We start from the raw sequence: 10537 nt of genomic DNA, 5'->3' as shown, positions 1-10537 counted from the left end.
TCTCATTTCTTATATGGGTTATCTGCTTCTCCTGTATTTCTTCCGTCATTTTGGCCAATGGTTTATCAATTTTGTTGATCTTTTTCCCAAGAACCAGCTTTTGGTATTGTTAACTCTTTCAGTTGTTTTTCTATTTTCTATTTCATTTAATTCTGCTCTAATTCCTATTATTTCCTTTCTTCTGGCACCTGAGGGCGTTTTTTCTGATCTCTTTCTACTTGTTTCAGTTGTAGGCTTAATGGTTTGAGTATGGCCCTTTCTTCTTTTTGGATGTGTGCATTTATTGCTATAAACTGATCTCTGAGCACTGCTTTTGCTGTGTCCCACAGTTTTGGTAGGATGTGTTTTCATTCTCATTTGATTCTATGAATTTCTTTATTCCATCCTTAATTTCTTCTATAACCCAGTAGTTTTTGAGCAAGGTGCTGTTGAGTTTCCATGTGTTTGATTTTTTTACCTTGCTTTTTCTGTTGTTCATTTCTACTTTTATGGCTTTATGGTCAGAAAAGATGTTTTGTAATATTTTGATGCTTTGGATTTTGTTAAGGCTTGCTTTATGGCCTAATATGTGGTCTATTCTGGAGAATGTTTCATGTGCATTAGAAAAGAAAGTATACTTGGCTGCTGTTGGGTGGAGTGTTTGGTATATGTCTATGAGATCAAGTTGGTTGATTGTAGCATTTAGTTTTCCTGTGTCTTTGTTGATCTTCTTTCTAGATGTTCTGTCCTTCACCAAAAGTGGAGTGTTGAAGTCTCCTACTACAATTGTGGAGCTATTTCTCTTTTCAGTGCTGTTAGAGTTTGTTTTATGTATTTTGGAGCCCTGTTTTTGGGTGCTTAATCTTATAGTTATGTCTTCCTGGTGTATTGACCCTTTAATCATATAGTGTCCTTCCTTTTGTGGTGAATTTTAATGTCTGTTTTGTCAGAGATTAATATTGCCACCCCTCTTTTTTGAGTGTTGTTTGCTTGATATATGTTTTTCCATCCTTTGAGTTTTAGTTTGTGTAAAGTCTAAGGTGTGTCTCTTGTAAGCAGCATATAGATGGATCATTTTTTTTTTTTTTTTTTTTAATCCAATCTGCCACTCTCTTTATTGGTGCATTTAGTCCATTTACATTCAGCATAATTATTGATAGGTATGAGTTTAGTGCTGTCATTCTGATGTTTTTTTTTGTATGTTGTTCACAGTTTGTTCCACTTAATTTTCTGTGCTGAGTAATTTTTCTTTGTGTATTTTCTTGTTTTTCATTGTTTATTTTGTGTTTGCTGAGGTTTTATATTTTTGTAGTTTTTCATCTTGACATATAGGATTATTAGTTTTCTTTGTGGTTACCTTAATATTCACCCCTATTTTTCTAATTTTATACCAGTCTTTTATTTCTTTGTATTGCCTTGACTTCCTCTCCATATGAAAAATTTATGTCTACATTTTTTAAGTCCTTCTTTTTTGTTTTAATGTTGTCATTTTTTACATTTTGACATCTGTTTCCCTATTTTCAGTGTTTTAGCTTTGATTTACTTTTGTGTCTTCTCTATCTGGGTTGATATCTGGTTGGTCTGTCCTGTGTTCTAATCTTGGGTTGTTATCTGATGTTACTGATTTTCTAACCAGAGGACTCCCTTTAGTATTGCTTGTAATTTTTTGGTTTTTGCAAATTCCCTAAACTTCTGTTTATCTGGAAATGCCCTAATTTCGCCATCATATTTGAGAGACAGTTTTGCTGGATATAGAATTCTTGGCTGGCAGTTTTTTTTCCTTCAAGGCTTTATATATGTCATCCTGTTGCCTTCTTGCCTGCATGGTTTCTGCTGAGCAGTTTGAGCTTATTCTTACTGACTCTCCTTTGCAGATGACTTTTCGTTTATCCTTAGCTGCTCTTAAAAGTCTCCCTTAAGCTTTGGTTTTGGCAAGTTTGATTACAGTGTGTCTTGGTGACTTTCTTTTGGGATCTACCTTATGTGGGCTTTGATGAACATCTTGGATAGATATCGTCTCATCTTCCAAGATATCATAGAAGTTTTCTGACGACAAATCTTCAACAATTCTTTCTGTATTTTCTGTTATCCCCTCCTGTTCTGGTACTCCAGAACTCTTGATAGAGTCCCACATAATTCTTAGGGTTTCTTCAGTTTTTTTAAATCCTTTTATCTGATTTTTCCTCAAATAAATTGGTGTCAAGTGCATTATCTGCAATTTCACTAATTCTGCCTTCCATCGCCTCAGTTCTGCCCCTATGACTTTCTATTGGGTTGTCTAATTCTGAAATTTTATTGTTAATCTTCTGGATTTCTGATTGCTGTCTATCTGTGGATTCTCGCAGTCTGTTAAATTTGTCATTATGCTCTTCTCTAATCTTTTCAATTTCCTCTATTGCGTGCTTGCATTTTGCTTAATTTCCTTCCTAATTTCTTGAAGAGTTCTGTATATTAATCTTTTGTATTCTGCCTCCGGTAATTCCAAGAAATTTTCCTCCTCTGGAAAATTTCTTGATTATTTTGGGAGCTTGCTGAAGCCATCATGGATTGCTTCTTTATGTAATTTGATAGTGACTGTTGTCTCTGAGCAATCAAGAAGTTATTATATTTGTTTATTGTTTGCTTACTGTATTCTAGCTTGGTTTTGTTTTCATATGCCCAAATAGGCTGTTCGTATGAGCTACTATGATTATTGGCACCTTTGAAACTCTAATGTCCAGTCACCAGGTGTTTAGATCTGTTACTAGGTATGTAAGCTTAGGAGTCCGCCCACTCCTCCTGTATGGATTCAGCTCAGGTGCCCAGGTAGATAGCCACCAAGTGTGTGGTGTAGACTCTCCCTTACTGTCCTAGACAGGCATGGGTGATTGGTGTAGGCATAGGCATACGGCTGCAGCAGGACACACTCTGAGCAAAGGCAGGGGGCTGATGGCCGCCCCCAAGTGTCCAGGAGGAAGGCGTTCCCTAGAGCGTGTAGGTGGGTGGGTTTTGTAGCCGAATGTGAGCACCTAATTTTGTTGGCTGTAAGGACTGGGGGACACCTCTTATTCATGGGCCCCTCAGGTGGCTAGGTGGCGTGGGTGGAGCCACCAGTTCTCAGGCCCCTGATGTGGGTAGGTGAAGACCCTGCTTAATGGGCAGAGCAGTGTCAAATGTCAAGAACCTGCCGCTTCACAGCTGGAACAGTTGAAGTTAGGGTTCTGGTATATACTCTGTTGTTCTGCGGTAATGAGGGCCTATGCTGTTGAGATGGGCCTACACAAGTCTATGCAGGGGGAAGGGTACTCAGTGTCCGTGGTCCCTTATGTCTGTGCATAGGCAAAGGAGCTGTGCCTACCCTGGGTTCCTGGCTTAGGGGAGCTGGCAGTTTATTTTTCTCCCCTGTTAATATGTTCACTCTCCAAGGCAGGCAGAATGGCTCCGGGTGTGACGGTTCCTACTTCCGGCCCAGGGGACTCGGCAATTGCTGAAGCTGGTCCTGAACCCAGTGCAGAGCAGGGAGCGGGGAGGTAAATGGGAGAGAAGTTTTTCTCTAAGGGGGGCGTTTTTGATCCGTGCGGTAGGCCGTAGGCAGTTACTTATCTTTCGTTGGATCGAGGGCTGCTTCTCACCGGTTCTGGGTGGCCATGTAGACTCTCAGTGGCTGATTCTCTCCTGGTGTGGAAAACACGCCTCCCGAGCACGGCTGCTTGCCTGTCTCACCGCTCACCCACAAGCTGATCAGGCCTGAAGGGCTCAGGCTCTTGCCAAGTTAGGTCTGGCATGTCCTCACTTCTTCCGAACCGTTTCTCCCTCCTCTGCTAGTCAGTCCGACCTTTTATGTTCAGTGCTCCTAGATTGCCACGTATAATCGAATCACTTGTTTTTTCAGGTTTTTGTTGTAAGAGGGTCCACCAGAAGCGTGTGACTACTCCGCCACCTTGGCCCCGCCTCCCCATGTAGTATAAGTTAGATTCCATCGGTTTTAGGCCTCCCGAGCACCCTGGAACTCACCCAGTTCCTGACCACCCCTCCCTCAACCTGGGTCATGGAGACTGGAGAGCTGTCCCCCTCAAACTAGAGTCCTGCCCTGTCTGCCGTCCCCTTGCCATACTGAGGGTCTCTCAGTCCCATACTGAGCCATTGCTCTCAGACTAGGGCACAGAATTAGCAGAGGGTCTGCCACATGGGATGCTGGGCAGGCATTGCAGAATTTTCTCCATCTCCCCGTCAAGAGAGCGGTAGAAATTTATGAGGAGTTGGGATCCTTGGGTGATGTTGAAGTCACTTTGTTGATAAACAACAGAAAGTCATTCTTTCTTTTTAAAAACAGTGCTAAAGTTCCAGCATATGTCGCTTAAGGGGTTTGCCATTTGGTACTCCTGGGGATGATTTTTGTAAATACCATTGACATACTCGCCTTTTGTACATGTCTTGGTTAACGAGAGGTGGCTTCCATGGCTATTATCAGCTTTTTGTGTCTCTGGAATTTTCCTTAAGACTGCACTTTTCTGGAAAGAGTTAAAAATGAATCAATTTTCGGAGCAAGAGCTGGCCAAGGCGGGGCCTGGAGGTCGAGCTCCCTCTGCACCCTGCCTGACTCTGAGCTCTGGGACTGGAGCCTGGCCTTGAGGGCTGGGGGAGCGGTGAGCTTGATCAGGCGAACGTGCATGATGGCGATGCGAGGGAAGGGGTCTAAACAGGTTGTGAGTTTCTGTAGTAGCTTGGCCTTTGCAGATCAGTTTGTGATGGGCCCTCACCTGCCCCTCATCTTGTCACTGACATCTCAGGCCTCCTAGCCTTCCCCATCTCCCTGAGAGTGGGAAAAGGACAGCGCCGAGGATCTCCAACCAGCCCTCCTGTCCTCCAGCCCAGCCTTTCCCCACCACACTCCTTTTGTCCACCCCCATCTTCAGACTCCTGGCAGAGCGGCACGATCCACAGTCTCCAGCCTGGACATAAGAGCTGGGTAGTGGTTTCCTCCTCTCCACCTAGGAGAGGGAGGCCACGACGGACACCCCGGAGCCCGAGTCAGTTGCCCCCCGCCCCGTATGAGCCATCTCCCACCTGTCAGCTTCTCTTCACAGGCTTTGATCCCTGGTTCCCACCAAGGTGAGGGAGCAACTGATTCGGCCCCTCTTTCCTGGCTCCTTCCTAGGCAACTCGCGGCCTCTGCCCTCGCCTTGGCCTTTGGCACTCCCTCTCCGCCTAGCCCCGGCCATCCCTGGGCTGCAGGGGGCAGCTCCTTGTCTTTCCAGGAAGGCTGAGATACTGGACACCCTCAGACTCATGGCTGGGGAGGGTGGGAAGGAGGCAGCCCTCAGGGCCCATGTCCCAGTTATGGGATGGCCGTGTCCTGGCCCAGCCCTCCCCGGGGATTCTTTGTCTCTGGTGTCTGAGTGTCCATCTTTACCACGAATTTCGATGGGAGTCTGCACTCTGTTTTGGAGACATCTGTGGCTACGTGCATGGGCTCCCCAGCAGGCCTTTCTCCATGCATGTGGGCCAGCGTACTCTAGCCATGGGGGTGCAGGGTCACTGGGGTGGTGTCTACCTCAGCTGATAAGCCCAGCATGGGCCAGAGCCTGGGAGAGGTGAGCAGGGTCTGGCTGGACCACTGAAGCCAGCCAAGGTGTAGGGGGTGTGGGCCGGGCTGGTGGGTGGCCTGGGACAGGGCACCTGTGATAGAATGTTCCTTCAGTTACAGGCTCCAGAGCAGTGAGTGTTTGGATGTGGATACCCCAGGGGTCTTGTGAAAATGTGGATTTTTATCTTGGGTGGGGCTTGAGACTCTATATCAAACCAGGTCCCAATTTATGCTGAAAATAACTTATAGAATGTGAATTTAAAGTAGAGAATACTCTTACAGAAATTAAGAAAAGGAAGCGTAATGATTAAAGAGGAGCCACTGGTATACGGATCGTGCGAAAGAGAGAGAAAACATTTACAGAGACCAAGAAAGAAAAGAGTAGGACTCAGCTGCATGGGGTAAAGGGGAGGAAAGAAACGGGAACAGACATGGGGGACTACTCCTTGTTGTTCGATGCCGTCGGGTCGGTTCCGACTCATAGCGACCCTATGTATAACAACAAAACACTGCCTGGTCCTGTGCCATCCTCACAATTGTTGCTGTGTTTGAGCCCATTGTTGCAGCCACTGTGTCCATCTCGTTGAGGGTCTTCCTCTTTTTCAATGACCTTTTACCAAGCATGATGACTGTCTCCAGGGACCGATCCCTCCTGATAACATGTCCCAAGTATGTGTGATGTAGTCTTGCTATCCTTGCTTCTGAGGAGGATTCTGGTTGTACTTTTTCCAAGACAGATTTGTTCATTCTTTTGGCAGTCCATGGAATATTCAATATCCTTCGTCAGCACCACAATTCAAGGGCGTCATTTCTGCAGTCTTCCTTATTCATTGTCCAGGTTTCGCATGCATATGAGACGATTGAAAACACCATGGCTTGGGTCAGGCACACCTTAGTCCTCAAGATGACATCTTTGCTTTTTAACACTTTAAAGAGATTTCTTGCAGCCATTTTGCCAAATGCAGTGCGTCTTTTGATTTCTTGATTGCTGCTTCCATGGGTGTTGATTGTGGATCCAAGTAAAATGAAATCCTTGACAACCTCAATGTTTTCTCCGTTTATCATGATGTTGCTTATTGGTCCAGTTGTGAGGATTTTTGTTTTCTTTATGTTGAGGTGTAATCCATGCTGAAGGCTGTGGTCCTTGATCTTCATCAGTAAGTGCTTCAAGTCCTCTTCACTTTCAGCAAGAGAGGTTCTGTCATCTGCATAACGTAGGTTGTTAATAAGCCTTTCTCCAATCCTGAAGCCCTGTTCTTCTTCGTATAGTCCAGCTTCTCGGATTATTTGCTCAGCATACCGATTGAATAGGTAAGATGAAAGGATACAACCTTGACACACACCTTTCCTGACTTTAAACCATGCAGTATCCCCTTGTTCTGTTCAAACGACTGCCTCTTGATTTATCTGCAGATTCCTCATGAGCACAATTAAGTGTTCTGGAATTCCCGTTCTCGGCAATGTTATCCGTAGTTTGTTATGATCCACACAGTCGAATGCTTAGCATAGTCAATAAAACACAGGTAAACATCTTTCTGGTATTTTTTACTTTCAGCCAGGATCCATCTGACATCAGCAGTGATATCCCTGGTTCTACATCGTCTTCTAAATCCAACTTGAATTTCTGGCAGTTTTCTGTTGATATACTGTTGCAGCTGGTTTTGAATGATCTCCAGCATAATTTTGATTGCATGTGATATTAATGATATTGTGTGATAATTTCCGCACTCAGCTGGATTACCTTTCTTAGAAATAGGCATAAATATGGAGCTCTTCCAGTCAGTTGGCCAAGTAGCTGTCTTCCAAATTTCTTGGCATAGACGAATGAGCACTTCCAGTGCTGCATCCATTTGTTGAAACATCTCAATTGGTATTCTGTCAATTCCTGGAGCTTTATTTTTCGCCAATGCCTTTATTGCCACTTGGACTTCTTCCTTCAGTACCATCTGTTTCTGATCGTCTGTCACCTCCTGAAATGTTTGAACGCCAACCAGTTCTTTATGATACAGTGACTCTGCGTATTCCTTCCATTTTCTTTTGTTGCATCCTGTGTCATTTAATAGTTTCTCCTGTGGAATCCTTCAGTATTGCAACTCGAGGCTTGAATTTTTTCTTCAGTTCTTTCAGCTTGAGAAATGCTAAGCGTGTTCTTCACTTTTGGTTTTCTATCTCCAGGTCTTTGTACATGTCGTCATAATACCTTGTCTTCTCGGGCCACCCTTTGAAATCTTTTGTTCAGCTCTTTTCATCATTTTTTCCTTTTCCTTTAGCTACTTGACATTCAAAAGCAAGTTTCAGAGTCTCTTCTGACATCCATTTAGGTCTTTTCTTTCTCTCCTGTCTTTTTAATGATCTCTTGTTTTCTTCATGTATGACGTCCTTTATGTCATTCCACAACTCGTTTGATCTTCTATCATTAGTATTTAGCGTGTCATATCTATTCTTGAGATGGTCTCTAAATTCAGGTGGAATATACTCAAGGTCGTACTTGGGCTCTCGTGGACTTGTTCTAATTTTTTTCAGTTTCACCTTGAACTTGCGTATGAGTAATTGATAGTCTGATGCCCAGTCGGCCCCTGGCCTTGTTCTGATATTAAGCTTCTCCATCATCTCTTTCCAGAGGTGTAGTTGATTTGGTTCCTGTGTATTCCATCTGGTGAGGTCCGTGTGTTTAGTCGCCGTTTATATTAGTGAAAAAAAGTATTGTAATGAAGAAGTTGTTGGTCTTGCAAAATTCAATCATGTGATCTCTGGCATCGTTTCTGTCACGAAGGCTGTGTTTTCCAACTACCGATCCTTCTTCGTTTCCAACTTTTGCATTCCAATCACCCGTAATTATCAGTGCATCTTGATTGCATGTTGGATCAATTTCAAACTGCGTAAGTTGGTAAAAATCTTCAGTTTCTTCATCTTTAGTGGTTGGTGCATAAATTTGACTAATAGTCGTATTAACTGGTCTTCCTTGTAGGTGTATGGATATTATCCTATCACTGACAGCATTGTACCTCAGGATAGATCTTGAAATGTTCTTTTTGACGATGAATGCAATGCCATTCCTCTTCAAGTTGTCATTCCTGGCATAGTAGACCATATGATTGTCCGATACCAAATGACCAATACCAGTCCGTTTCAGCTCACTAATGCGTAGAAAATCGATCTTTATGCGTTCCATCCCATTTTTGACGATTTCCAATTTTCCTAGGTTCATACTTCGTACATTCCACATTCTGATTACTAATGGATGTTTTCACCTGTTCTAATTTTGAGTCTTGACCCGTCAGCAGATGAAGATCCCGAAAGCTTGATTCCATCCACGTCACTAAGATCTACTCTACTTTGAGGAGGCAGCCTTTCCCCAGTTTTCTTTTGAGTGCCTTTCACCCTGGGGACTCATCTTCTGGCACTATAACAGACAGTGTTCTGCTCTTCATAACGTTTTCAGTGGCTAAGTCTTCTCAGGAGTAGACTGCCGGTTCTTTCTTCCTAATTTGTCTTAGTCTGGAAGCTCAGCTGAAAGCTGTCTGCCATGGGTGACCCTGCAGGTATTTGAATACCAGTGGCATAGCTTCTAGCATCACAGCAGCACACAAGTTCCCACAGTATGACAAACTGATGGACGTGTAAGGGGACTGCTCCTTAGAGAACACTTAACGAGTTTCTGATTTATCAGTTGATCAGTTATTATAAAGCTGAAAGAGAATGTGTTGTGGAGTTGTCCCAGATTTCTGAAAAGCTTGAGGACTGGTGGTGTCATGGCCAGGGAGTGAAGGGGGAGAAAAAAAACTAAAAAAACTCGAGGGGAAGAAAAAAAGGTTAGTTGCAAAATCAACAGGAAAAATACTGATCACATATTACCGTGGTGTAAATGACGAAGATCAAATGATGAAGATCAAAGACCACAACCTGCAGTGTGGATTACACCTTAACATGAAGAAAACAAAAATCCTCACAGCTAGACCAGTAAGCAACATCATAATAGATAGAAAAAAGATTGAAGTTGTCAGGATTTCATTTTACTTGGATCCACAGTCATCTCCCACGGAAGCAGCAATCAGGAAATCAAAAGGTGCATTGCACTGGGTAAATCGGCTGCAAGTGTTAAAAAGCAAAGATGTCATCTTGAGGACTAAGGTGTGCCTGACCCAAGCCATGGTGTTTTCAGTCGTCTCATATGCGTGCGAAACCTGGACAATGAATAAGGAAGACTGAAGAAATGATGCCTTTGAATTGTATTGACGAAGGATATTGAATATAAGATGGACTGCCAAAAGAATGAACAAATCTGTCTTGGAAAAAGTAAAACCAGAATGCTCCTTAGAAGCAAGCCTGGCAAGACTACGTCTCACATACTTTGGACATGTTATCAGGAGGGAACGGTCCCTGGAGAAGGACATCATGCTTGGTAGAGTAGAGGGTCATTGAAAAAGAGGAAGACCCTCAATGAGATGGAATGTCATAGCGGCCACAACAGTGGACTCAAGCATAACGAGGATTATGGGGATGGTGCAGGACCGGGCAGTGTTTCGTTGTGTTGTACATAGGGTTGCTATGAGTCGGAACCGACTCGATGGCACGTAAAAACAACATAAATAAAATAAAAGTTTTAAAAATCAAAGCACAACCGAAGAGTTTCAACTGCACGTAATTACAAATCAGTAATGCATGATGAGTTTATTGACTTGAACTTAAAAAATATATTCTGAAGATTCACTAATGTTGATATCAAATAAAAGTGTGTGGTTTCTACAGAGGTGAACCCTTAACCTCATAGGTGAACCCTCAACCTAAGCTTTGGACTCCTGACATCCTGGAGGAAGCCAGGTTCACGGGTTCCAGCCTGGGCAGGCCTGGATGCCTCTCATGGCCTGGAATTAGGAAACCCTTCCTTCTGTGACTTTGTTGCCAGAGGAGGAGGCTTATGGATCTGCATGAAGAATGCAAGTGTGTGCTCTGGAAGGCTGGAGCAGGATCTGCCTTAAGTACAAACGCCCT

The 10537-nt window shown here is 43.6% G+C and overlaps 1 protein-coding gene across 1 annotated transcript in view; it reads left to right on the top strand.

Moving 5' to 3' along the window:
• Positions 1-10537, top strand: part of LOC101348196 (zinc finger protein 699-like) — a 42534-nt gene that overhangs the window by 11786 nt on the left and 20211 nt on the right. The window lies entirely within an intron of this gene.

This window comes from Trichechus manatus, unplaced genomic scaffold, assembly GCF_000243295.1.
Source record: "Trichechus manatus latirostris isolate Lorelei unplaced genomic scaffold, TriManLat1.0 scaffold00120, whole genome shotgun sequence".
NCBI classification, from domain to species: domain Eukaryota; kingdom Metazoa; phylum Chordata; class Mammalia; order Sirenia; family Trichechidae; genus Trichechus; species Trichechus manatus.
This window is presented reverse-complemented; position numbering and strand designations above follow the sequence as displayed.